Source organism: Pantherophis guttatus, chromosome 4 (genome assembly GCF_059756535.1).
Source record: "Pantherophis guttatus breed Tessera chromosome 4, ASM5975653v1, whole genome shotgun sequence".
NCBI lineage: Eukaryota > Metazoa > Chordata > Lepidosauria > Squamata > Colubridae > Pantherophis > Pantherophis guttatus.
The window spans coordinates 2,479,139-2,506,638 of record NC_142066.1 but is presented as its reverse complement, the minus strand read 5'-3'; the positions used below and the strand labels follow the sequence as shown (position 1 = coordinate 2,506,638).

General features: G+C 52.0%; 1 protein-coding gene across 7 annotated transcripts in view; it reads right to left on the bottom strand.

Moving 5' to 3' along the window:
- Positions 1 to 26,063, bottom strand: part of KDM6B (lysine demethylase 6B) — an 85,667-nt gene extending 59,604 nt beyond the window's left edge. For 3 of the 7 annotated variants that reach the window (XM_060682672.2, XM_087891626.1, XM_087891625.1), the window contains exon 1: positions 17,357 to 17,902. The gene's annotated coding sequence lies outside the window, so the exon portion shown is untranslated. Of the gene's footprint in view, positions 1 to 17,356; positions 17,903 to 24,667; positions 24,724 to 25,871 lie in introns of those variants that run through there. The other 4 variants (XM_087891623.1, XM_087891628.1, XM_087891624.1 and 1 more) reach the window with 3 other exon arrangements.
- Between the last annotated feature and the right edge of the window lie 1,437 nt (positions 26,064 to 27,500).

Here is a 27,500-nt window from a genome sequence, read left to right as displayed (position 1 = left end):
GGGGCGTATCTGCAGAGTGTGGTCAAGGAAGTAGAAAGGACAGAATATTCAGAGTTCAGAGTTGAACTGTGGGGTCCCTCGTGGTCTCTGAGATTGGTGGTTTCCTTGCAGACATTTTATGACCAAAGTAGGGAATGAAATCAGTACTAGGAGGGAGTGGTTTTTGCAGGGAGGAAGAGGAGGAAAAGGAGGAGGAGAAGGACGACGACTATGGGGTCCTTGGTGGATTGTGGCATGTCTTCCACTGTTCCACCCCAACCACCACTCAGCAGAGCAAAGGGGACACACCGTTCAGTACTGGTACTGCTCGGCTTAACGACAGCAATCGAAACGAAAACATCCATTGCTCTGCGGAGACGTTTCCTAACCCAACTAGGTATTATCATCAGTGCTAGAAGGGAATGGGGTTTGCAAGGAGGAGAGGACGAGGAGGACAACGACTGGAGGGTCTTTGGTGTTCCCTGAGTTTGGTGATTTTCTTGCAGATGTTTCATGACCCAACGAGGTAACATCATCAGTGCTAGAAGGGAGTGCAGTTTACTTGTGGAATTTGCAAAATCCACACTCACCCGCACTGAGGATGTTCTCTAGCTGGGCCATGAAATGTCTGCAAGACAAAAATAAACTAAGCTCAGACAGCGCAGGGGACCTCAAGTACGTCAAGACGTTGGCCGCAACAATCCAAACTAATTTTTTTGACGTGCATCAGACAGACAGACTCAGTTCCACCCACCCCACCCCCGTGTTCCCGTCCTCTCAGCTTCGGCCTCAGTTGGTCTCTAAAATGGGAGCAAAGCGGATGGCCCAGAGGCGCATCTTGAGCCCCGGGCCCACAAAGGAGACCTTCAGCGGGAAAATGAGGCATAGCGGATGGCATCTCTGGCCTGGCGAAAATATAAAGGCCGCCCTGTGCCCAGACAATGAACACAGCACAGTCTCGTGGCGTAAGCGGAGCCACCCACGAGGGCAAGGGAGATCCTGCATCTGTATATGTGTGTCTGTGTCTTTGTGTGTGCACACACGAAACGTAGAGCCCGGCAAGAGCCGTAAGAACACAGGGTCCCCATGTAAACCCCCCGACGGAAATCCGCCTACCGGATTGTCTCCAAACCGCCCAACCAGAACTGACTCACCACGCCCTGATGTTGTGCATGTGCGGGAACCAAGCTCCCAAATACAGGCAGTCCTCCACTCTTACGACCACAGTGAACCTGGCTTCCCCGTTGACTTTGCTCGTCAGAAGGTCGCAAAAAGGGATCGCGTGACACCCACGACACCGCAACCGTCGTAAATGCGAATCGGTTGCCAAGCGTCCGAATTTTGATGAAGTGGCCACGGGCTTGCTGCAGAGGTCATAAAGGACGAACAACGGTCCTAAGCCACTTTTTTTTAGTGCCGTTGTAACTTCAAACTGTCACTAAAATGAATGAGTCATAAATTGAGGACGTATTTTAAAAATATCAAATCGCACGGCCCAGTGTTTGGGATTGGTATAATCACAACCTAGCAGGAAGCGTCTCCCATCCGCCGAAAAAAAAAAAATTAAGCCCTTTTAAGAAGAGACTGGACTGACGTTTTGTCTGAAACGGGGCAGTGTTTCCTGCCTGAGCAGGAGGTCGGGCTAGATGACCTCCAGGGTTCCCTTCCAACTCTGCTATTCTGCTAAAACGGACTCGAATCGTAGCATTTCATCCAACCCAATATATTTTTTTTTTTTTTAAACAGATGGGGGAAACACTCCGGCGCATGGAGTCCGCAAATGCGCCCAGCTGCCCTCGTTGCCTGGTGATGCAACCCGGCGCAATCAGTTGCGTCTCGTGATGTAACCGCTCCCATAGTTGGCCGAGCAGCTGGTCGCACCCAGGGGTCTCTGCGCGGTATTTCGGGACTAGCTCCCCTGAGGATGGCCACCTATTCTGATCCGGATTAATTACTTCAGATTAATTTTCTCTTCGTTTAGTTTAGCAGTGGGGTACAACCAGCGATGGGTTTCGGATTATTTTACTACTGGTTCGCTCCGGTTCGTGTGCGCACACCCAGATCGTGCGCTGCCTTCCGCACACACACACATAGCTTCCGTGCATGCGCCCAGCCTCAAAAATGTGCCTAAACAGGATGACATAGAGCTGGGTCGGGTGGCCGGGCCCACCCACAATTTCCGCTACCGGTTCGGGTGAACTGGTCTGAACCGGCTGAATACACACCTCTGAACCAGCTGAATACACACCTCTGAACCGGCTGAATACACACCATCATCCCTTGCACAAAAAGATGTTGAGATTCTAGAAAGAGTGCCAAGAAGAGCAACTAAGATGATTAAAGGCTTGGAGACTCAAACATACGAAAAACGGTTGCAGGAATTTGGGATGTCTAGTCTAGTGAAAAGAAGGACGCTACATGATAGCGTCACCCAATATCTGAGGGGCTGCCCCGAAGAGGAGAGGGGGTCAGCCTATTCTCCAAAGCACCCGAAGGCAGGACAAGAAGCAACGGATGGGAACTCATCAAGAAAAGAAGCAACGTGGAATTCAGGAGAAACTTCCTAACAGTAAGGACAATTCACCGGTGGAACTGCTTGCCACCAGAAGTTGTGGGCGCGCTCCATCACTGGTGGTTTTTAAGAAGAGATCAGACAGTCATATTTGTCTGAAATAGTATAGGGCAGTGATGGCTAACCTTTTTGCCGTCGCGTGCCAAAAACGGAGGAAATGCGGGGGGGGTCACTCGTGTGTGCGTGCCCACACCCATAATGTCCCCCCACGCCACGCCCCCTCCCTGTGCTTGCACGTATAACACGCCCCCCCCGTGCTCAAAAAGGTTACCGATGTGCCCAGTAGGCCTGTTTTTCGCCCTTCCCAGACTACAGAGGCTTTCTTGGAGCCTGGGGAGGGCAAAAACAGCCTTCCCTACCCCGCTGGAGGCCGTCCGGAGGCCGGAAACAACCCGTTTCCCAACTTCCGGTGACCCAAAAATCAGCTGGCCGGCACGCACATGCGCGCTGGAACTGAGCTAGGGCAATGCTCGCGTGCCCACAGATATGGCTCCGCGTGCCACCTGTGGCATGCGTGCCACAGGTTCGCCATCCCAGGTATAAGGCTTCCTGCCTAAGCAGAAGGTTGGACTAGAAGATCTCCAAGGTCCCTTCCAACTCTGCTATTCTGTTAATTCCTCTTGGGGGGGTGTTAGACGGGCCAAGCCAGCTCAGTACTGGTAATCCTCAATTTACAAGCATTCATTTAGTGACCATTAGTTACAATGGCACTGAAACTCTTCACGGTCAAGGGATCAAAATTTCGGACACTTGGCAACTGGCAGGTACTTACGACGGTTGCAGGGTCCCTTTTGCAACCTTCTGACGAGCAAAGCCAACGGGGAAAGCCAGATTCACTTAACAACGGTGCTGCTCACTTAACAACTGCGGCCATAAAATGGAGCAACGCTCATTTAAGAATGGGTCTTGCCCAGCAACGGAAATGTCGGGCGCAATTTTGGTCGTCCATCGAGGACTCCCTGTGTTTTGCAGAACCCCCTTTAAGGAATGCGTCACAGCTGGTCCTCGTCTTACGACCACCCATTTAGAGACCATTCCAAGCGGGCCTGAATTCAAAACCACTCATTTAGCGACCGTTCCAAGCAGCTCTCAATTTAAAACCATTCATTTAGTGACCATTCCAAGTTACGACGGCACTGGGGAGAAAAAAAACGTGACTCACGACCCAGTCCTTACAGTTACGACCGTCACAGGATGAAGACTGGACGCCTGTCAACCGGCATGTATTTACGATGACGGCAGAGTCCCCCACCCCCATCCCACCCCCCAGGCCACGTGATTGTCCGTGGCCACCATCCAACAAGCCTAAGAAGGGGGAGGGGAAGCTGAATTCATTTGACGACACGTGATTGGCTGATCAACCGCAGGGATCCGTTTAGCCAAATAAAACATTTGTAAGATTGGGCGCGACCAGCTTTACGACCGCCTTGCTTAGCAACGGAAACTGTGGTTGTAAATCGAGGACGGCAAGAATATTCTGCAAAGCACCTGATGCATTAAAAATAGTTGCTAAAACAGAGTTTTTCAATCTTGGCTCCTTGAAGATGGGTGGACTTCAACTCCCAGAATTCTCCACCCAGCGTGCTTTAAAATGGGGAGATTTCAGAGGAATTCTGGGAGTTGAAGTCCACCCATCTGAAAGCACGCTGTCTGGGGAATTCTGGGAGTTGAACTCTTAAAGAAGACTGACTGGGGAATTCTGCGAGTGGAAGCCCACCCCTCTTAAAGCAGGCTGGCCGGGAAATCCTGGGAATCGAAGCCCACCCCTCTTAAAGGAGACTGGCTGGGGAATCCTGGGAGTGGAAGCCCACCCCTCTTAAAGCAGGCTGCCTGGGGAATTCTGGGAGTCAAAGCCCACCCCTCTTAAAGCAGGCTGGCTGGGGAATTCTGCGAGTGGAAGCCCACCCCTCTTAAAGGAGGCTGGCTGGGGAATCCTGGGAGTGGAAGCCCACCCCTCTTAAAGCAGGCTGGCTGGGGAATTCTGCAAGTGGAAGCCCACCCCTCTTAAAACAAGCTGGCTGGGGAATCCTGGGAGTGGAAGCCCACCCCTCTTAAAGCAGGCTGGCCGGGAAATCCTGGGAATCGAAGCCCACCCCTCTTAAAGGAGACTGGCTGGGGAATCCTGGGAGTGGAAGCCCACCCCTCTTAAAGCAGGCTGCCTGGGGAATTCTGGGAGTCAAAGCCCACCCCTCTTAAAGCAGGCTGGCTGGGGAATTCTGCGAGTGGAAGCCCACCCCTCTTAAAGGAGGCTGGCTGGGGAATCCTGGGAGTGGAAGCCCACCCCTCTTAAAGCAGGCTGGCTGGGGAATTCTGCAAGTGGAAGCCCACCCCTCTTAAAACAAGCTGGCTGGGGAATTCTGCAAGTGGAAGCCCACCCCTCTTAAAACATTGCTGCCTGGGGAATCCTGGGAGTCAAAGCCCAGCCCTCTTAAAGGAGGCTGGCTGGGGAATCCTGGGAGTGGAAGCCCACCCCTCTTAAAGGAGGCTGGCTGGGGAATTCTGGGAGTCAAAACCCACACCTCTTAAATAAGGCTGGCTGGGGAATTCTGGGAGTGGAAGCCCACCCCTCTTAAAGCAGGCTGGCTGGGGAATTCTGCGAGTGGAAGCCCACCCCTCTTAAAGGAGGCTGTCTGGGGAATTCTGTAAGTGGAAGCCCACCTCTCTTAAAGGAGGCTGTCTGGGGAATTCTGGGAGTGGAAGCCCACCTCTCTTAAAGGAGGCTGTCTGGGGAATTCTGGGAGTCAAAGCCCACCCCTCTTAAAGGAGGCTGTCTGGGGAATTCTGCGAGTGGAAGCCCACCTCTCTTAAAGGAGGCTGCCTGGGGAATCCTGGGAGTCGAAGCCCACCCCTCTTAAAGCAGGCTGCCTGGGGAATTCTGGGAGTCAAAGCCCACTCCTCTTAAATAAGGCTGGCTGGGGAATTCTGCAAGTGGAAGCCCACCCCTCTTAAAACATTGCTGCCTGGGGAATCCTGGGAGTCAAAACCCACCCCTCTTAAAGCAGGCTGGCTGGGGAATTCTGCGAGTGGAAGCCCACCCCTCTTAAAGCAGGCTGGCTGGGGAATTCTAGGAGTCGAAGCCCACCCCTCTTAAAGCAGGCTGGCTGGGGAATTCTGGGAGTCGAAGTCCCCCCACCTTCTAGGGTCCAAATTTGAGAAACAGTGATGTCACAAAACAAATGGAAAAAGAACTTTTGGGGCGTGGGGTGGGGGGGCGGCTTGCACAACAACACCAACTCAGGTGTACGAGTAGGTACTTCCCCTACGGTTTGACCTGCCGCCCCACGGTTCAAGCTTGCAACCTCTGCACATCCGTCATTTCGCTTTCGGCACCACCGCGCCAGCGACGGACGTTATTCAAGTCCGTCTAGTTTTTCCTGTCTCTTCCTCTCCGCGTGGAAAAACGGCACCCCGGCTCAGGGACTCCCAATTCAGTCCTCAGCGTACGGCCGTAATCGAGCCCAACGTTTCATGCGGCTAAAAGTTAAGAGAATCGGCGGCTTTTCTTCCCACCGTTGTTAAATGAATCACGGCCGCTGTTAAGCTAGCCACGCAGTCGTTAAGCGAATCTGATTTCTCTTCCCTTTCCCCTCCTTGACTATGCTTATAAGGAGGTCGCAAAAGGGGATCAGGTGAACACCGTCAGAAAGACGAGTCAGCGGCCGAGCGTCTGAATTTTGATCCCGCGACCATAAGGGAACACGGCAACGGTCGTAAGTGCGAACAACGGTTGTTAAGTCACTTTTTTCAGTGCCATTGTGGCTTTGAATGGTCGCTAAGTAAGTCAAGGGCCACTTGTAACTTCCGGATAATTCTATCTCCGCCCCTCCCGGTTCCAACCAAGCCCCCAATCAAGTGTTAAATTCTCTCCTCTCCCTGCTTTTCGGTGTCACAGACACACTCATTGTCTCCGGGAATCTAAGCGCACAACAACACACCCACACTGCCTTGTTGTGTTGAGTTGTGTCCCACTGGAAACTGGGAATGTAGCCGCTAACTCGCAGCATTCAAAGCTTCGGTGCCCTTGGAAGATGGATGGACTTCAACTCCCAGAATTCCCCCAGCTGGGGGGAATTCTGGGAGTTGAAGTCCACCCGTCGTCAAGCCGCCAAGGTTGAGAAACGCCGCTTCTGCAGTGACGACAGGCCATCCTCGACTTACGACAGCTCGCTTAGCGATCGAAGTTACAGCGGCACTGAGAAAAGTGACTTACACGTACGTTTTTCACACTTACGACCGACTGGAGCGTCCCCGCGGTCCCCGTGATCAAAATTTAAGACGCTTGGCAGCTGACTCATGCTTACGACGGTTGCAGGGTCCCGGGGTCCCGGGATTCCCTTTTGTCTGACAAGCCAAGTCAACGGGGAAGTCAAATTCACTTAACAACGATGTGACTTCGTTAAGTGCAATGATTCATTTAACAACCATGGCAGGAAAGGTCAAATTCACTTAACAACCATGTGACTAACTTAGTAAGTGCAATGATTCATTTAACAACCGTGGCAGGAAAGGTCCTAAATTGGGGGGGGGGACTCATTTATCAATACATCTCGCTTAGCAACAGAAATTTTGGGCTCCGTTGCAGTCGTAAGGTCGAGGACTCCCTGGGTTTCTCCTGTTTAACAAAGCAGAGTTGTCGGATTTCATTTGGGCACAAGCAATATATTCATAGCTAGTCCTCGTTACAAAGATTCTCGTTTAGCGACTGTTCAAAGTTACCATTTGCACCGAGAACAGAAATTAACAACCGATCCTCACACTTACAACCGCACGCTGATGTCATCAATATTATGTGCTCGACAACTGTCATATATGTATGACAAGCGCATCAAACTGGCGTCACGTGACAATTACCTGCGAACTTCCCAGCTGGCTTCCGCCAAGCAGTCGGATTCATTTAGTGACCACATGAGTCTCTTCACAACTACAGTTATTCGCTTAAACAACCGTGGCAAAAAAAAGAGTAGTCCTTGACTTACAACAGTTCACTTAAGCGACCGTTCGAAGTGACGATGACACTGAAAAAAGTGACTTACGGCCGTTTTTCACACTTACGACCGTTGTGCCACCCCCGTGGTCACCTGACCCACAGCCGACTCACATTTATGACGGTCGCGGTGTCCCTGGGGGTCATGTGATCCCTTTTCGCGACCTTTTGACCAGCAAAGTCCAAGGGGAGGCCGGATTCACTTAACAACCGGGTTACTCATTTAACGACAGCGGTGCTTCGCTTAACCAACATGGCAAGGCAAGTCATAAAATGGGGCCAAGCATACTGAACAAATGTCTCCCTTAACAACATAAACCTTCAGCTCAATTGTGGTTGTAAATCGAGAACTGCCTGCATTGGGCGAGATTCGTTTAACAGCTGCCGGACATTCCCAATTCTTGACGTAAATTGAGGACTGCCTAAAGAGCCAAACATTCCTAAGAGCATAAGTGACCTGGTTGAGCTCATGATGTCCTGGACTCCAAAGCCCATCTACCCCAGCAAAATCTGGGATAAGGGGAGAGCCAGACACATAGTCCTCCACTTACGGACAGTTCAGTCAGCGACCAAAGTTACAACGTCACCGAAAACAAGTGACTTTAGATCGTTCTTCACACCCACAACGACTGCAGCATCCCCCGTGCTCATGTGATCAAAACACTCAGCAAATGACTCGTATTTATGACGGTTTGCGGCGCCCCGGAGTGGTGTCATCCCCTTTTGCGACTTCCGACGAGCAATGCCTATGGGGGAAGCCCGATTCACAATAACAACTTCGGTGATTTGCTTAGGAACCGCGGCCAGAAAGGTGGGGTGAAACTCGCCGAAGAAATGTCTCGCTTAGTGACGGAAACCATGGGCTCAATTGCGGTCCTAAGTCGAGGACTACCTGTACTTGGGTGAAATGTCTGAATCTACTTGGATTCTTCCTAGCCAGACTTATCCGATACGGAAAAGGAGAGAAATATAGGGATTTTGAGAGAAATATAGGCAGCTCAGCTCCCAGAATCCCCCTGGGAGACTCCTTGGAGACCCCAAATCTCTCCAGCTCAGGTCTCCAAGGGGGGGGCCAGAAACCCCCAGGGGGTGGGTGGGTGGGGGGCAACAGGCTGGATCCCTAAGGAGGACGAGAAGGCAGCTGGAGGGAACCACAGCTAGTCCTCCACTTACGAACGTTTGCTTAGCAACTCTTCAAAGTTACGACAAAGCGACTTACGACCATTCCGCGCACTTACAACCACTGCAGCTTTCCCCCCCACCCCATGGGTTACATGCTCAACATTTGACAACTGGCATGTACTTACGACGGTTGCGAACCTTCCGACAAGCAAAGTCAACGGGGGGAAAAGCCGGATTCGCTTAACCACCGCGCTATTCTTTCAACGACTGAAAAGCGATTCACTTAACAACCATGGCCACAGACACACACACAGACACACAAAAAGGGTCGTTAAGATTGGACGCGACTCAACGACCGTCTTGGTTAACCACGGAAATCCTGGCCTCCGCTATGGTCATAAGTCGAGGACCACCTAAAAAGCATGCCATTGGGCTTCTCCTTATGGGGCAACGGAGGGACCACAGATGCACAGGTAGTCCTTGACTTACAACCGTTCGCTTAGTGACCGTTCGAAGTTACGACGACAACCGGAACAAAGCATCGCGCGACTTACATTCAGTCTTGCTTGACAACGGACTCATTTTTATGTCGCAAATCCCCGGGGGAGAGAAACCCCGAAACGAGCAAAGACAATGGGGGAAGCAGGATTCACTTAACAACCGGGTTACTCAACAATTTTACAACATTTCATTTAGTGACCGCTCGAAGTTATAATGGCACTGAAAAAGAGGGACCATTTTTCACACTTACGACCGTTGCACCATCCTCATATCTCGTGATTTACGTTCAGATGCTTGACAACGGACTCACATTTATGACGGTTGCAGCGTCTCGGAGGGTCACGCAATTCCCTCTCGCAACCTTCCGACCAGCAAAGTCAACGGGGAAGCCAGATTCACTTAACAACCGGGTGACTAACCTAACAACAGCGGCGACTCGCTTAACAACGGCGGGCAAGAAAGGTCGTGAAAACAGGACAAAGCTCACTTCACACAGGTCTCGCTTTAGCCACACAAATGTTGGGCTCCATTGCGGTCGTAAGTCAAGGACCACCCGGACTTTGCCGGCGTGTCTTTTGGCGTTGCACACAGAATGCCTAGGAAACGTGTGAAAATATTAAGCGTTTCGTATTTGTGACGTCCCAATTTTGACATTCTACTCATTTAACAACGGCGCTGAAGAAACGTGGCGAGGAAAGTCGTAAAAACGGGAGCAAAACTCACTGAACAAAAATTGTCTCCCTACGCAACCGCAATCTTTGAGCTCAATTGTGGTCGTAAGGTCGAGGACTACCTGTAATTATCTGGAGAGAGGGAACAGACCAGAGGTGATATTCAGCCGGTTCAGACCGGTTCACGCGAACCGGTTGCGGAAATCCCAGATGGATCAGCCCACACTCCCCGGCTCCATGCCGTCCTATTTCGGCACGTTTTTGAGCCCGGGCGCGTGCACGGAAGGCAGGTGTGAGCGCAGACTGGGCATACGCGCGCAGAAAGCGAGCGTGCGCGCGGCGAACCCGTAGTAACTTCATGTGAAACCCACTGCTGGAACAGACCCATAGAAAGACCCACGTAGAAAGTCCCCGGAGAAAAGACACACCGCCGTGGGCTCGACCTGCCAGCGGGAAGGAGGTGGGAGGGGGAACAGTTAAAAGTGAGCTGCCTGGGTGTGTATACACACACAAAGACACACACAAGCACACAAGAGCAGTCATCTGAAGCCATTTTCACCCCTCTCGTCTTTCTCTCTCCCCCCCTTCCCGGAAACAGCAGCCAGCCACAGACTCCCACCCACCAACCCACGAGCACGTGGCCCCCAGCCTTCCTCCTGCCTACGATTAGACAGCGATTAAAACACGCAAACACAGATAAAATAATATACTGGGGGGGGGTCTATAAAAAAATCAGGGAGGGGGGGAAAGCCCAGAGATCTGTGGGACGGGGACGCGAGTGGGGGACGGACTTCATCGCATCGGTGACACGTCACCTGAGCCACGCCTGACACTCACGCTGATCGCTTAACGTGGAATAAAGTTAGAAAAGTGAAAAGAAAAGATTATTTTTATTTTAATTTAGGTATTAAATTAAATTTAGGTTTAACTTAATTTATTTTAATTTAGGTATTTGGGGCCGAAGGGATTCAAAATGTTGCTATTGGAAAAGATTTGCGCGGCCTCAGGATATGCACATAAAAGTCTACGAAAAAGAAAAAGAAAAATATATATTTAATATATATATATAGGTAGTCCTCGATTTACAACCTGAAGTGTGCCCGACATTTGTTAAGTGAATTTGATCCCTGCAGCCGCGAAGTGAGCGACAAGGTCGTTAAACGAATCCGGCTTCCCCCGTTGACGTTGCTCGTCGTAAGATCGCAAAAGGGGATCGTGTGACCCCCGGGGACACTGCGGCCGTCATAAATAGGAGACAGTTGCTGAATGGCCGAAAGTTTGATCACACGATCAAAAACACTTGATTGTGATCAAATTTTGGTCACCCGATCGCGGGGGATGCCGTAACGGTCGTAAGTGTGAAAAACGGCCGTAAGTCGGGTTTTTTTCACTCCGAGCGGTCACCAAACAAACTGTCGTAAGCCGTTATGTGACTGACAATGTATAAAAAGCTTTGCATATGGTATATATATATTGCCTAGGAGACTTATAGAATATGTGACATTTTTAGGCAAAATACAAAATATCTGAGTTATTTTAATATGCTATATACATTCGCTGGATATAATATATAATACCAAGGTATTATTATGCAGAATGACACAAGAGCTATTTAGGGAAAGTATGAAAGGACAGTCATGAAAAGGGTAAGGAGTAGAGTTAGGATTACCCTAACTCTAACTCTAACCATAATCCTAACTCTAATCCTAACCCAAACCCTAATCCTAACTCTAATCGTAGTTTAGTTTAGTTTAGTTTATTTGATTTGTATACCGTCCTACTCCTGAAGGACTCAGGGCGGTGAACAGCCAAGCAATAAAATACATAAATACACAAAATTTAAAAACCAAATAAAATCAAATTAAATCATTTTGGCCCGGACAGATTAAAACACCCCAATAATTTAAAAACAGATTAAAATTTACATATTAAATCCTAACTCTAATCCTAACACGAGTCCTAACCCTAACCCTAACCCTAGCACTAGCCCTAACCCTAATCCTAACTCTAGCCCTAATCCTAACCCTAACCCTAACCCTAATCCTAACCTTAGCCCTAATCCTAATCCTAATCCTAGCCCTAATCCTAGCCCTAATCCTAGCCCTAACTCTAATCCTAACCCTAACCCTAACCCTAACCCTAACCCCAACCCTAATCCTAACCCTAGCCCTAGCCCTAATCCTAATCCTCATCCTAATCCTCATCCTAGCCCTAATCCTAGCCCTAATCCTAATCCTAATCCTAGCCCTAATTCTAACCCTAACCCTAACCCTAACTGTAATCCTAACCCTAATTCTAATCCTAACTCTAATCTTTTATTGAAAAGATGTATATGAAAACAAAAAAGAAATGCAAAATAAAAGTATACAAGACTTTCTTAATTAAAAAAACCAACAACACAAAAAGACCAGTATTGACGTAAAGGTAGTCCCTGATTTACAACAGTTCGTTTAGTGACCGTTCGAAGTTACGACGTCACTGAGAAGAGTGATTTAGGACCGTTTTTCACACTTACGACCCTTGTACCAAGCCCACGTCGCATGATTTACGTTCGGATGTTTGACAACCGACTCACGCTTATGACGGTTGCAGCGTCCCCAGGGGGGAGGGGCTGTCACGTGATCCCCTTTCGCGACCATCCAACCCGCAAAGTCAACAGGGAAGCCAGATTCGCTTAACGACCGGGTGACTAACCTAACAAACGGAGGCGACTCGCTTAACAACGGCGGCAAGGAAGGTCGTGAAAACGGGGCAAAGCTCACTTCACACAGGTCTCGCTTTAGCCACACAAATTTTGGGCTCTGTTGCGGTCATAAGTCAAGGACCACCCGGACTTTGCCGGCGTGCCTTTTGGCATTGCACACAGAATGCCTAGGAAACGGGTGAAAATATTAAGCGTTTCTTATTTGTGACGTCCCAATTTTGGCATTCTACTCATTTAACAACGGCACTGAAGAAACGTGGCGAGGAAAGTCATAAAAACGGGAGCAAAACTCACTGAACAAAAATTGTCTCCCTACGCAACCGCAATCTTTGGGCTCAATAGTGGTCGTAAGGTCGAGGACTACCTGTAATTATCTGGAGAGTGGGAACAGACAAGAGGTAATATTCAGCCGGTTCAGACCGGTTCGCCCGTACCGGTTGCGGAAATCCCGGATGGATCGGCCCACACTCCCCGGCTCCATGCCGTCCTATTTCGGCACGTTTTTGAGCCCGGGCGCATGCACGGAACGCAGGTGTGAGTGCAGACTGGGCATGTGCGCGCAGAAAGCGAGTGTGCGCGCGGCAAACCCGTAGTAACATCATGTGAAACCCACTTCTGGAACAGACCCATAGAGAGACCCACATAGAAACATAAGCGTTTCGTATTTCGATGTCCCAAATTTTAGCATTCTACGAAATGCCTGATTTTACACACGGACGGTAACAGATAGATAGATAGATAGATAGATAGATAGATAGATAGATAGATAGATAGATAGATAGATAGATAGACAGACAGACAGACAGACCCTATTTCCCCGAAAATAAGACCTCCCCTGATAATAAGCCCAATCGGGCTTTTGAGCGCATGCGCTAAAATAAGCCTCCCCCCCAAAAATAAGCCCACTCAAAAAATATTTAAACGCAGAGCTGGAGATCAGATAAGACGGCACGAGGAGCCCCGTCTTGCTCCATGCGCCCCAAAATAATAAGGAAACCCCCCCCCCCAAAAAAATAAGGCCAAGCGCTTATTTCGCGGTTCCAAAAAATATAAGACAGGGTCTTATTTTCGGGGAAAACACAGTATTATCATCATACATCTGTCATCAAAGCAGGTGTGTTTTTCTGTGTAATTCTTTAAAAATGTTAAAATCTTAAGTTCCAGAGTTCGCAGTATGTTTGCTTCTTTTTTTACACACACACATATATATATTTGAGATATATAATATAATATATTAGATACTGTGTTTCCCCGAAAATAAGACCCTGTCTTATATTTTTTTTGAACCCTGAAATAAGCGCTTGGCCTTATTGCCATGTGCTCAAAAGCCCGAGTAGGCTTATTATCAGGGGGATGTCTTATTTTGGGGGGAAAAGGTATATATATATATATAATATATATATAAATATAAACCTGCTTTGATGACGTTTCAAACAACATTCGCAGGGATCGCCTGTCTAAAAAAAAAATCCGAGAGTTGAGTGGGTGTTTAACGCAAGAGACACACGCAAACGGTTTCCCCCACAGCCCATCATCATCATCATCAGCCAAGCCCGAAACTCAAGCCAAGGAGGGAACGCTGCCCACAATTCAGCCGAAGCCACAATCGCGCAAACGTGCTTCCCAATTGTGCAAAATGATTTCACAACCGGTCTCGGGTTCCCTTTCCCTTTCCCAGGCTAGGGAAAATGCAAATCACCCGGAAATCGGAAAGACACCCGGGGCAGGGCTGACGCGCCCCCAGAACGGCAGCTGGGGTGTGGGATGGGAACCGTCATCCAGGTCTGCCGGAGGTGCCCGATTGGGCACCCGTGGTAGCCTCCGCCCCCCCCCCTCTGCTTCGCGGTTCTCAACCAAGTTTGTTCTGATTCACAAGACACCCCCCACTTTCGGGGCACTCTGCCCACGTCCCGCCACTTGAAAAGGGGGTGCGAGGAGGAGAACCCCAAGGGCTGCCTTCCCTCCGCAGGAAATTTCTGGGGGTAAATTTTCTCCGTGAGAAAATTTCTGGGGGGGTAGGGGGTGGGGGTGTACACATATCTCATTCATCCTCAGAGAACCGTCTCGATGACCTCACGTGACCCACGAGAGGCCTGCCACTGTGGCACCCAATGCCACTGCCCGCCCCCCCCATTCTTGGGGCAACAGTGTCAGAAAGTGAGCGGTTCAAAAGCCATTCTGGGGGTGGGGTGGGGACGGGAAGGAGAGACCCCGTCTGCCCCCCCATTTTCTGCCTGCCCCCCCCCGTTTTTTAGCTGAGCGAGGGCACCCCGCTCTCGCACACAGACCGCAGCGATTTAAAAGCACAAGGAAAAAGAAATTAAGAAAATCTCTGCATACACACACACACACACACACACCAGGGGGACCTCAACGTCCCCCCAAAAAAACACCCCCCGGGAGCAAAATTCGGCCCAGGGGCCTCACCTGGCCTGGCCCGTCTGCTTGTCCCGTCCTCAGCACCCGCTCGCGAGGAGATTCGGTGGTTGCCTGCCCGACCGGTTGGTGCCACCTTCCTTGCCTGGCTGCACACACCCTGCCCGTCTCACCTGGGCACTCTTAAAGGGCCAGGCACCCCTTTTTTTTAAACACCTGGATGGAGGGGAACACCAGCGAGCAGCTGGGGCAGAGACACCCCTCCCCTCCTCACCCACCTTCCCAGTTCCACCATCTGCCGCCGAACTTCTAGACCACCTCAACCTGCCAGGTCCCATCCCCGTCCCCTCGCCCGGCGCCCAAAAAATAAAAAAGAACACTCTGTACATGCTCAGGAGTCCTGCCCGTCTTTGTAACCGCTGCGGGAAAACAAGACACCAAGACAATGCCCCCTGTTTCATTTTCACAGACTTCCTCTAACTCACACCGACCTCCCCCCCCCACATGCACTTCTACCCCAAACCCACCCACCCCAATTCTGCCCTTCAACAGCACAGCCCTTGTCTCTCTCTCTTTTTTATTTTTTTGGCTTGGCACAGGTTTTCCGTGGGCAAAGTTCCTTCTTTCTCCCTCTGACGGGCACCCACCCCACAAGCCCACCGTCCCCAGATGCCGGAAAGTCAAGGCTGGCTGAGCAAGGAAGCCGAAGCTGGGGTGGCCCCCCCCTCCCCATTTAATTGTAAACAGACAGACCCCCTCGGCCGAGTTCACCCCAACTTCCACGGCCTACAAAATGTCTCCGGATCCACCTCCCCTTCTCATCCATCACTGTCCGATTTCCAAGCTCCGATGACCGCCAATCCCAATTCCGAATCCGACTGACAATTCAAATATAATTCCCATTTTTTTTCTCCCCCCCAGTTCCTCCCAATGCATTAGAAACCCACGGCAAAACTTTCCGCACCCCAAAACTTCTTCCAATCTGGTCGGCGAGACCCTCCTCTCAAGCCACAATCCTCAGCAAACCCCCCCCATGCCTGCTACACACACACACACAAGACCCCCCCCTCCCCAAAGTCACACAACTCAGCTCTCCCAAAACGCTGCATCCCCCCCACACACATCCCCCTGGTGCCCCCCCCCCCCGTCTGCCCCAATCGGGCTCTTTCAAGCCCCTTCCCCTTTTGTCTGATTTTCCCCAAAAGTACACAAAAAAACGCAGCACATTTTTGGACCGTCCCGCAAAGTTGGAAGTTGGCACAACCGAAATGTGGGTCCACGCTCATTGTGTCCCCAGCTGGAGAAAGGGATTAAAATCAGCAGGCACCAAAAAGAGAGAGATCCCTTTCCTACCGGATCCTCCGTTCAGAGCTGGGCTCCCAAAGGGACCAGATCCACTGGAGCTGTTAAGAGGAACCACTTAACAACTCGCAACTTTCCGCCCCCCATCCACCATCGCCCCGGATTTGCCCCTGATCCTAACAAACCCAGGGGAAGGGGCTCCCTCCAATCTGACCTTCCAACCACCATTCCTGGTTTGCTGGATCCTGAGATGGTCTCGCAGGGTGCCCGCTGCTGAGCTATCCGGCATCCCAACAAGGATAAGGATAAGAAGCCGGAAGAAGGCAGCTGCTGGGCAGGGGCCCTGTCAACTGCCCTCGAACTCAAGACCCTCCGGGCCAGATCCTGGTTTGTTGTCACGGAGACGGACCCCGGGGCCCATAAGGATGCCAAATTTCCAAAGAAGGTACAAAAGATCCTTTCCCCACTTCGGGTCAGGCCACTGGCAAGTTCCTGCCCGCCTGGGACCCCCAGCTCAGGATAGCAGCAACTCAAGAGGAGTGCCAAGTGCGAATTCTGCCCCTCCTGCCACCCTCCTTGGATGGGCCCCGGGCATCCCAATTTGAAGGTAACCGGGCAGGCCTGGAAGCGAGAGCGGGGTCTTTGCTGCGGCCAAGCCAAGCCAGCTGGTCTCTCGTCCAGGCGGGCATCTGGGTGCCACCGAGACAGGAGTGGCCGCAGCACCCAGCCTGCCCACCTACCCACCCACCCGGCCGGAGGAGGTAGGGGGGAGGGAGGCCAGGCCTGTGCCAGACTTGGGGGTGGGGGTTTCCTCCACCCGTCCCTTCACTTTTCTTCCCACCCGATAACAAAGCAGCCAGGAAGCATAACACACAAACATACATACACAGGGCTGCCCCCACAAGCCCCTTTGCCCGAGACCCCCTCCCCAGTCCACCCCCCCATCAAACAGGGTCGGTTCAGTCCAGCGCCCACCCACCCAAAGGGAAAAAAAAAAAAGAAACGAGAGAGAAAAAGAGAGGGGAATAAAAGAAAAAAAAGGGGGGAGAGCGCCAGACAGACAGCGGAGGAGAGGAAAAGAAAGAGGGGTGCGGAAAGAGAGAGAGAGAGAGAGAGAGAAAGAAAGAAAGAGAGACCAACATTACCTGCAGAAAAGGACGGCTATGATTTTGGGGATGTGGGGGGGGGAACCCCTCGAGGGTCTCTCTCCCCTCGCCTGGCTGGGAAAAACACACACACCAAAAAAAAAAGGAACAAAAAAAAAAAAAAGCTGTGGATTTTCTTCCCCCCCCCCCAAAAAAAAAAACACACACAAAAAAAACACCCCCCCACCAGCCTCCCTCTCTTCTCTTCTCTTCTTTCCTCCGAGGGAAGAAAGAATGAGAGAGAAAAAAAAAAAAGAAGGAGAAGAAGAAGAAGAAAGAAATCGGAAGGGCAGGAAGAAAAGAAGGAGAGGAGGTGGGGGAGGGAAAAAAGCCCCCTCCCCCCGCCAAAAAATAATAATAATAATAATATTAAAGCGAGGGCCGAGCTGGCTTCTCCTCCTTCTTCTCCTCCTTCTCCTCCTTCTTCTTCTCCTTCTTCTTCGGGGAGCGGAGCGGGGTAAATCCAGCGCGATCCTCTCCGCTAAGTCTCTCTGGCTGGCTCGGCTCGGCTGCGCCCCCCCCCCTCTCTACTCAAACAAAGAAATGAGGGTTGTGTTCCGTGCCCAGCCCCCTCCCTCCCTCCCTCCCCCCCCTTCCCCAGCCCAGACATATCCTCCTCCGCCCCCTCCCTTTCCGGCACAAGGCGGCCCCGCTTCCATGTTCCCAGCGCGCTCACACATGTGCTGGAGAGCCCGCTGGCGGAGGGCAAGCGAGGAAGGAAGGAAGGAAGGAAAGGAAGGGAAGAAAGAGAGAGAGAGAGAGAGAGAGAGAGCTCGGGCTCAGCCGCCCCCGGCCCCGCCAGGCAAGGAGAGAAAGGGAAAGGAGGAGAGCAAAGGAGGGGAGAGAGGGGAAAGGAGGAGAGGGAGAAAAAGAGAAGGGAGATGGAAAGGAGGAGAGGAAGGAAGGGGAGAAAGGGAAAGGAGGAGAGCAAAGGAGGGGAGAGAGGGAAAGGAGGAGAGGGAGAAAAAGGGAAGGGAGATGGAAAGGAGGAGAGAGGGGGAAGGGAGGAGAGGAAGGAAGGGGAGAAAGGGAAAGGAGAGGGAAGGGAGGGAGGGAGGAAAGAAGGAAGGAGCGAAAGGGAAGGAAGGAGAGCAAAGGAGGGGAGAGGGGAAAGGAGGAGAGGGAGAAAAAGGGAAGGGAGATGGAAAGGAGGAGAGGAAGGAAGGGGAGAAAGGGAAAGGAGGAGAGAGGGAAGGGAGGGAGGAAGGAAAGAGAGAAAGGGAAGGGAGGAGAGCAAAGAAGGGGAGAGAGGGAAAGAAGGAGAGCAAAGGAGCTGAGAGGGAAAGGAGGAAGGGGAAAAGGGGAAGGGAGATGGAAAGGAGGAGAGAGAGGGGGAAGGGAGGAGGGGATGGAAGGGGAGAAAGGGAAAGGAGGAGAGAGGGAAGGGAGGGAGGGAGGAAGGAAGGAGAGAAAGGGAAGGGAGGAGAGCAAAGAAGGGGAGAGAGAAAGGAAGGGAGGACGGAAGGAGAGAAAGGGAAGGGAGGAGAGCAAACGGGGAGAGAGGGAAAGGAGAGAGAGAAGGAAGGAGAAAGGGAAGGGAGATGGAAAGGAGGAGAGAGAGGGGAAAGGGAGGAGGGGAAGGAAGGGGAGAAAGGGAAAGGAGGAGAGAGGGAAGGGAGGGAGGGAGGAAAGAGAGAAAGGGAAGGGAGGAGAGCAAAGAAGGGGAGAGAGGGAAAAGAGGAGGGAGAAAAAGGAAGGGGAAAAAAGGAAGGGAGATGGAAAGGAGGAGAGGGGGAAAGGAGGAGAGGAAGGAAGGGGAGAAAGGGAAAGGAGGAGAGAGGGAAGGGAGGGAGGGAGGAAGGAAGGAGAGAAAGGGAAGGGAGGAGAGCAAAGGAGGGGAGAGAAAGGGAAAGGAGGAGAGCAAAGACGGGGAGAAAGAGAAGGGAGGAGAGCAAAGAAGGGGAGAGAGGGAAAGGAGAGAGAAGGAAGGAGAGAAAGGGAAAGGAGGAGAGCAAATAAGGGGAGAAGGGGAAGGGAGGAGAGCAAAGAAGGGGAGAGAGGGAAAGGAGAGAGAGAAGGAAGGAGAAAGGGAAGGGAGATGGAAAGGAGGAGAGAGAGGGGGAAGGGAGGGAGGGAGGAGAGGAAGGGAAGGGAGGAGAGCATAGAAGGGGAGAAAGGGAAAGGAGGAAGGAGAGAAAGGGAAGGGAGGAGAGAGGGAAGGAAGGGAGGAAGGAGGAAGGGAAGGGAGATGGAAAGGAGGAGAGAGGGGGGAGGGAGGGAGGGAGGAGAGCAAGGGAAGGGAGGAGAGCAAAGAAGGAGAGGGAAAGGAGAGAGAGGGAAGAGAGGAGAGGAAGGGAAGGAAGGAGAGGAAGGAAGGGAAGAAATGGAAAGAAGGAGAGAAGGAAGGAAGGAGAGAAGGGGAAGGGAGGAAAAGGAAGAAAAAAAGGAGAGAGGGAGAAAGGGGAAGGAGGAGAGGTAGGAAGGAAGAAAGACAGAAGAGAGGGAGAACAGGGAGGGCAGGAGGGAGGGAGATTGAAGGAAGGGGAAGAGAGAAAGGGAAAGGGAGGGAGGAAGGGAAGAAAAGGAAAGGAGGAGAGGGAGGGAGAGGAAGGAAGGAAGAAGTTGAGAGGCAGAAAAAGAAAGAAAGAAAAAATGAAAGGGAGGAGAGAGGAAGGGAGGAGAGGGAAGCGAGAGGGAGGGAGAGGAGAGAGGGAAGGAAGAAGAGGGAGAGAAGTCAGAAGGAAATAAGAAAAGGAAGAGGAGAGGGAAGAAAAAGGGAAGGAGGGAGAAGAAGAAGAAAAAGAGGTTCTTTGGAACAAGCCAATTTCCTGAAAACCCAAAGGGGGGGAGGGTTGGGGGGCACCAATGGCAGGGCATGTGTGGGGGAGGGGAGGGCATCCTAGTGCAGGAGGAAGAGGGGAAGGGTCAGGGTGACCCCCTTTTGAAATGGCCAGGCACCATCCAACACCCTACCCCCCCCCTTCATTTCAATTCTGGGAGTTGGAGGCCTCAAGCCTTAAAGCGGCTGAGGAATTCTGGGAGTTAAAAGCCAGAAGCCTTAAAATGACTGAGGAATTCTGGGAGTTAAAAGCCAGAAGCCTTAAAATGACTGAGGAATTCTGGGAGTTGAAGGCCTCAAGCCTTAAAGCGGCTGAGGAATTCTGGGAGTTAAAAGCCAGAAGCCTTAAAATGACTGAGGAATTCTGGGAGTTGAAGGCCACAAGCCTTAAAGCGGCTGAGGAATTCTGGGAGTTGAAGGCCTCAAGCCTTAAAGCGGCTGAGGAATTCTGGGAGTTGAAGGCCACAAGCCTTAAAGCGGCTGCCTTAAAATGACTGTGGAATTCTGGGAGTTAAAAGCCAGAAGCCTTAAAATGACTGTGGAATTCTGGGAGTTAAAAGCCAGAAGCCTTAAAGAGGCTGAGGAATTCTGGGAGTTGAAGGCCACCAGCCTTAAAGCAGCTGAGGAATTCTGGGAGTTGAAGGCCTCAAGCCTTAAAGCGGCTGAGGAATTCTGGGAGTTAAAAGCCAGAAGCCTTAAAATGACTGAGGAATTCTGGGAGTTAAAGGCCACAAGCCTTAAAGCGGCTGAGGAATTCTGGGAGTTAAAAGCCAGAAGCCTTAAAATGACTGAGGAATTCTGGGAGTTGAAGGCCACAAGCCTTAAAGCGGCTGAGGAATTCTGGGAGTTGAAGGCCTCAAGCCGTAAAGCGGCTGAGGAATTCTGGGAGTTGAAATCCACCAGCCTTAAAGCGGCTGAGGAATTCTGGGAATTGAAGGCCACCAGCCTTAAAGCGGCTGAGGAATTCTGGGAGTCGAAGGCCACAAGCCTTAAAGCGGATGAGGAATTCTGGGAGTCGAAGGCCACCAGCCTTAAAGCGGCTGAGGAATTCTGGGATTTGAAGGCCACAAGCCTTAAAGCGGCTGAGGAATTCTGGGAGTTGAAGGCCACCAGCCTTAAAGCGGCTGAGGAATTCTGGGAGTTGAAGGCCACCAGCCTTAAAGCGGCTGAGGAATTCTGGGAGTTGAAGACCTCAACTAAGCAGCCGAGAGCCCCAGTGCCCAGCTGCGCCTGGCAGTGCCAACGGGCACGCGCAGAACGCCTTCGCGCTAGAATTCCCGGGTTCGGTTTCCCAGTTGCGGGTTCAAGAGACGCAAACTGCTTCACGCCTTGCTTCACACGCCAGTCCGCCGTGCCGTTCTCCCCAATGCCAGATTCACTTAACGACCGGTGTCACTAACTTTTAGCAACGGCTGCAATCCGTTTAACGACGGCAGCAAGAAAGGCGGGTCAAAGGTGGCAGGCCACACTCAACTGGAACAAACGTCGCGCTTAACGACAGAAACGACAGGCTCCATTGTGGTCGTAAGTCGAGGACTACCTCCACCTACAGATGCGGGGGTGGGGAAGAGGGGGTCCTTCCCTCTTAAATCAAGGAGGGAGCCATGCTGCCCTGAGGCCAATGGAAGCCCTCCTCCCCCCCCTCCACCACAGGCAGCTTGAGAGGGGCTCCGAGTTCGAATTCTCCCACACTAATCAGGCCCATTTCTGGGAAGTAAAAAAAAACATGAGTGGGGGGGTAACGGGAAGCTGGACGCCCCCCCAGACCTCCGCGATAAGCAGAATTGAGTCTGCTTATGGACAGTTGCAGGAGAGGGGAGGGGGCTATGAGTGCCTACTCCTTCTACTCCTTCCCCCCCCCAGATCCAGAGGACCAATCCGGGAGCAGGGTGGGTGGGGAAGAAGGGGGCTTCCCCGTCAGCTGGCAAGCAGGAGGAGCCCACTCCCACTGCCAGGGTGGGGAACCCCCCCCCATCCCACCTCTGCTAGCAAGTCCCAGGGGGGCACCCAGGCGAATATTTATAGCTGGGGCTTGAATGGAGAGAGAGAGAGAGAGAGAGCAGGGGAGGAGGGACCCCCCAATCCCCCACCCTGGGTTACCCAGCAACTGGGCACGTGCGGAGGCCACGTAATCCCCCTCCCCACGACCTTTCACCCCACCTCTGACCACACTGCACCGGGAGAGGAACAGATGCGGCCAAGAGTTAGGGGCAAAATGGAGACCCCAGCCCCTCCCTCTCTCTTTCTTTCTCCCTCCTTTCTTTCTCTTGCTCTTTCTCTCCTTTCTTTTTCTCTCCCTCCTTTCTCTTTCTCTCGCTCTTTCTCTCTCCCTCCTTTCTTTCTCTTGCTCTTTCTCTCCTTTCTTTCTTTCTTTTTCTCTCCCTCCTTTCTTTCTCTCGCTCTTTCTCTCTCCCTCCTTTCTTTCTTTTGCTCTTTCTCTCCTTTCTTTCTTTTTCTCCCTCCTTTCTCTTTCTCTCGCTCTTTCTCTCTCCCTCCTTTCTTTCTCTTGCTCTTACTCTTTCTCTCTCTCCTTTCTTTTTCTCTCTCCTTTCTTTTTCTCTCTCTCCTTTCTTTCTTTCTCTCTCTCTCCCCCCAATCTTTCCCCCTATTTTTTTCTTTCCCTCTCTCTTCATTTCTCACCTGCCTGCCTTCTTTCCTTCCTTCATTCTTTTCTTCCTTTTTTCTTTCTTTCTTTTTCTCTCTCCTTTCTTTTTTTCTCGCTCTTTCTCTCTCTCTCTCCCCAATCTTTCTCTCCCCCTTTCTATTTTTTTCTTTCCCTATCTCTTTATTTCTCGCCTGCCTGCCTTCTTTCCTTTCTACCTTCATTCTTTCCTTCCTTTTTTCTTTCTTTCTTTCTTTCTTTCTTTCTTTCTTTCTTTCTTTCTTTCTTTCTTTCTTTCTTTCTTTCTTTCTTTCTCTCTCTCTCTTTCTCTCCCTCCCCATCCTTCTCTTTCTCTCCCCTCTCCCTCTGTCCCTCTATTTCTTTCTCTCTCTCTTTCTTTCCCTCCCCCTCCTCTCTCTTTCTCTCTCTTTCTCTCACACACACGCACCCTTTGTCTCCCTCCTATTTCCTGCCTCCTCTCCCAGGGCTCCTGTTTCTGCAAAAGTCCTGCCCCCCCCCCCAAAAATAGATTCCTGACCCTGCCCTGATTAGATTCTCAGACCCCTCCCCTCCCCCTCCCCATTTTATTTGGGGTGGGGGCAGGAGGTACGAGGAAAATCTCTGGCCCGGCCTCAAATAAATTTACCTATTTATTTTTTGCCATTTTTCTTGCCAATTACCGGTCATCCTTGACTTACAACTTGCTGAGGGACCCGTCCGAAATCACAAGGGCCCTGAGAAAAAGAGACCTACGACCGTTTTTCACACTTACGACCTTTGCAGCATTCACCCGATCACAATTCAGACGCTCGGCCGCTGACTCGTATTTATGACGGTCGCAGCATCCCGGGTGGGGTGGGGTGGGGTGGAAGAGGTCAGCCGATCCTCTTTTGCGACCTTCCAACCAGCAACGGGCGGGGGGCGGAGGGGGGGGGCAGAAAGCCAGCGATTCACTTAACAACCGGGTGACCAACTCATCAAACTGGCACTGCTTCATTTAACGGCGAGCAAGCTCGTCAAACGCGGCCAAACCCACAGAACCGACGCCTGGCTTAACAGCAGAGAGGCTGGGCTCAATGACACTCGTAAGTCGAGGATCACCTGTACGCCACGGGGGACGACGACGATGACAGGAAGCGACAAAAGATTGTCTTAAAGAGAGATTTGCCTCCGTTCTGGTTTCTTAGGAGGGGTGAGCCCTCCCCCCCTCCCTCCCTCCCCCCCCTTGGAGATAAGAGGCAGAGGTCAAAGCAGATTGAAAGGGGGGGGAGATTCCCAATTCCCCCCCCGTCCCCCCCTAAGAAAGAACACACATTTTGCAGCCAACCCAACGCTGTCCCTTGTTGCCGTCAAATGTGACCCACATACCCACATCCCCGGTTTCCAGCCGGATCTTCCTCCTCCTCCTCTTCTTCGTCTCTCTGACGGCTTCGGGGGGGGGGGGGAGGGCGGCAGATCCCAATCCGCAGCGGCCTTGCTGCCCCACGCAATTTCCCCTTCTTCCCTTCCTTCCCTCCCTCCTTCCCCTCTTTTCTCGTTCTGCTTTGCCAATTTCAAGAGAGCCCGAAAAGTTCAATTCAGGACAGCCGAAAGAGTGGCCATTATGTAAGCTGCTCGCAAAGGGAAGGCAAGGTAGGGAAGAGAGGGGGGGGTTGGAGGAGGGGGGTGGTAATAGAAACAGGCCTTGGAGACCCCTGCCCCATTGAGCCCCCCCCCCACACGTCCGTCCCCCTGGCCATAGATCCCAGCAGCCCTTAAACGCTCACCTTAAATCCTTTCTTTTGCAAAATCTCTTTTAACGGGGAGGAGAGGTGGGGGGCTGACCTTCCTCCCCCTCCCAGCCGGAGGCTTTGCCCCCCACGGAGGTAAGGGGGTGGGAGGAGAGAGGATGGAGACCCCCCTCCCCATTTAGTCGGCCCTCTCCGCTCACCTACGGGAAGTCCCCGACTTAAAACCGTTCGGTTATAGTGACCGTTTCCAACGACACTGGAAAAAAAAGAGAGATTTAGGAGCCCTTTCTCACACTTACGACCTCCCTTTCTCAAACGTACGGCCGTCGCAGCCATCCCCGCAGTCACGGGATCAAAAGTTGGGACGCGTGGCAACTGGCTCGTATTTATGACGGTCGTGGCGTCCCGGGGGTGTGTGTGTGTGTGTGTCCTGTGATCTGCTTTTGCGACGAACAAAGTCATTGGGGGAGCTGGATTCGCTTAACAACCGGGTGACTGACTTAACAACCGCAGCGATTCACTTAACGGTGGCCAGAAAAGTCGTAAAACGGGGCAAAATTCACTTAACAAATGTTTTCACCGAGCAACGTAAGTTTGGGGCTCAAATCATGGTCATCACGCAAGGATGACCAATGTCTCACTTAGTGACATAAATTTTGGGTCCAGTTGGGGTCATAAGCCGAGGACTGCCTGTAGAAGCCATGGGACCCTTCCAATCTCCCACAGCTGCTGCTATAGTACCCCCACTCTCTGCCTCAGCCCCCAGTCTTGACTTCCTGGTCTTTGGTTATCGTTATTCCGGGTAGTCCTCGATTTATGACCATAACAGAGTCTGACTCTCATAGTCGTAAATCGGGTCATCGACATCTGGGCAGGAGTTGTAAAGTGAATGCTGTGGTTGTTAAGTGAATCCGTGGCTCGCTAGGGGGCGGATTTGTCCCAAACCCGATGTGAACGCCAGTTTTCGGGAAAACCGTCGTAAAACATACTGACGTAACTGTGGGACATTGCAAACGGTCGTAAACGTGGGTCAGTTGCTGAGGGTTTGACATGCACGGAGGAGGGGCCATCCGGCCATAAGTCAAGGATGACCTTTATTATGATTATTCCACCTATATATAGATAGTCCTCAATTTATGACCACTTGTTAAACCAGCCAAAAATGCCCATTCGGGAAAGTGGATTTCGACTTACGACCGTGAGATTTGCCGAATAGCCAGTTGAAAAAAACCAGGTCCATTTATGTGGTGCCTCGACCTATGACCGCAACGACGTACAACCGGAATTCCCATCCCAATTGTGGTCATAAATCGAGGACGGCCAAGTAAAACAATATTTTAAAACGGGCAAATTAGCCTTCCTCCTAAGCTTAAGGGCCACACACACACACACACACCAAAATACCTAGTGACCTGGAGGCTGATGGGAATTGCAGTCCTCCCTCCCCACCTCCGAGAGAGGGAGGGGGAATTCTGGGAAATGAGGCCCAGCTCCGACGGAAAATGAGGAAGAGGAGGAGGTGCACAGCTGCACTCACCGTGTCTCGCTGGCCGAAGAGGAATGAGTCCCTGGCCTGGGAGGCAAGCGGGGAGCCCTAAAACGAAAAAAAAAAGGGGGGGGTTACTCATACAGAGACCCTCTTGGGTTTCTCAGTCCCGTTGGGATTGTTTTCCGAGACCCCCAAATTGTGCGATCCCCAAATTCCTGAGTTCTCCATCCTTCAGTTTCTCAAGTTTGCAACTTGAAGATGGGTGGGACTTCAACTCCCAGCATTCCCCAGCCAGCAAAGCTAGACAAGTAGACGAGATTGGGAAACACTGCTGCCTGGGGAATGCTGGGAGTTGAAGTCCAGCCATCTTAAAGCATTCTGCCTGGGGAATTCTGGGAGTGGAAGTCCAGCCATCTTAATGCATGCTGCCTGGGGAATGCTGGGAGTGGAAGTCCATCTTTCATGAGGCAAGGAAAAAAAGGGGGGGCAGATTTTAACCAGCCTGGGGAAGAGAAAGAGGAGGGGGCCACCTTAATCGGGATTGACCCCCACCCCATTTGGGTGGGAGGTGAAATTGGGGCAAAGCCTAGAGATTGGGGGTGGGGGGCAATTGGGGGGGGCTGGGAGATGAGCAGAGGGGGGGTAAGATTGAAGGAGACTGGGAATATCAATGGGGCATCCCGGCAGGCCAAGGATGCCCCCCCCTCCATTTGATGCCCACCCCATGCATTTGGGGCAGGGGGAGGGGCGGGATGGGACATCCAGCACCCTCTAGCAGCACTAAACACCAGGCAGCTGGGGAAGATAGGCACTGTAGTCCCGACCCCTTGTCAGCCTGGAATATCTTGAATGCCTGGAAACATTGGGTTAGGCCGTGACCCCAACAGGTCGAGCAGCCAAAGCTTTTGCCAGGGGCACAGCCTGCCCCTCACTCGCCGCCTCCCCATCGTCACCCACAGTAGCCCGCCGGGGAAGATGGGTACCATAGTCCAGGCAGCCTGGAATAGCTTGAAAAAGGTGGCCAGGATAGGCTGTGACCTCACAGGTAGGGCAGCCAAAGACCTCACAGGTAGGGCTGCCAAACCACAGCCTGCCTCTCATTAACCCCCATCCCCCAGCTAAGGCAGCTGGGGAGGATGGGCCCTGTAATCCAGTCCTCAAGGCAACCTGGAGTATCTTTAAAAAAAGATGGCCAGGTTAGGCCAAGGCCCCCACAGGTAGATCTCTCTCTGGGGGAAGGAGGGTGGCAAAGCCTGCCTCTTATTAACTCCCACTGCCGGGGAGGATGGGCCATGTAGTCCAGATCCTTCCCCCCCCCCCCCCCGCCAGGCAACCTGGAATATCTTGGAGGCCTGCAAAAGGGGGTCGGGGGGTAGCAGGTTAGGCCGTGACCTCACAACAGAGTAGCCCAATCTTCTCACTTTCAACTAACCCCGGCTGGGGAGGATGGGCACTGTAATCCAGTCCCGCCAAACAATATCTTGGGGAAACCTGGGCAAAAGGAGGGCAGATTAGGCCACAACCGCACAGGTAGAGCGGCTTGC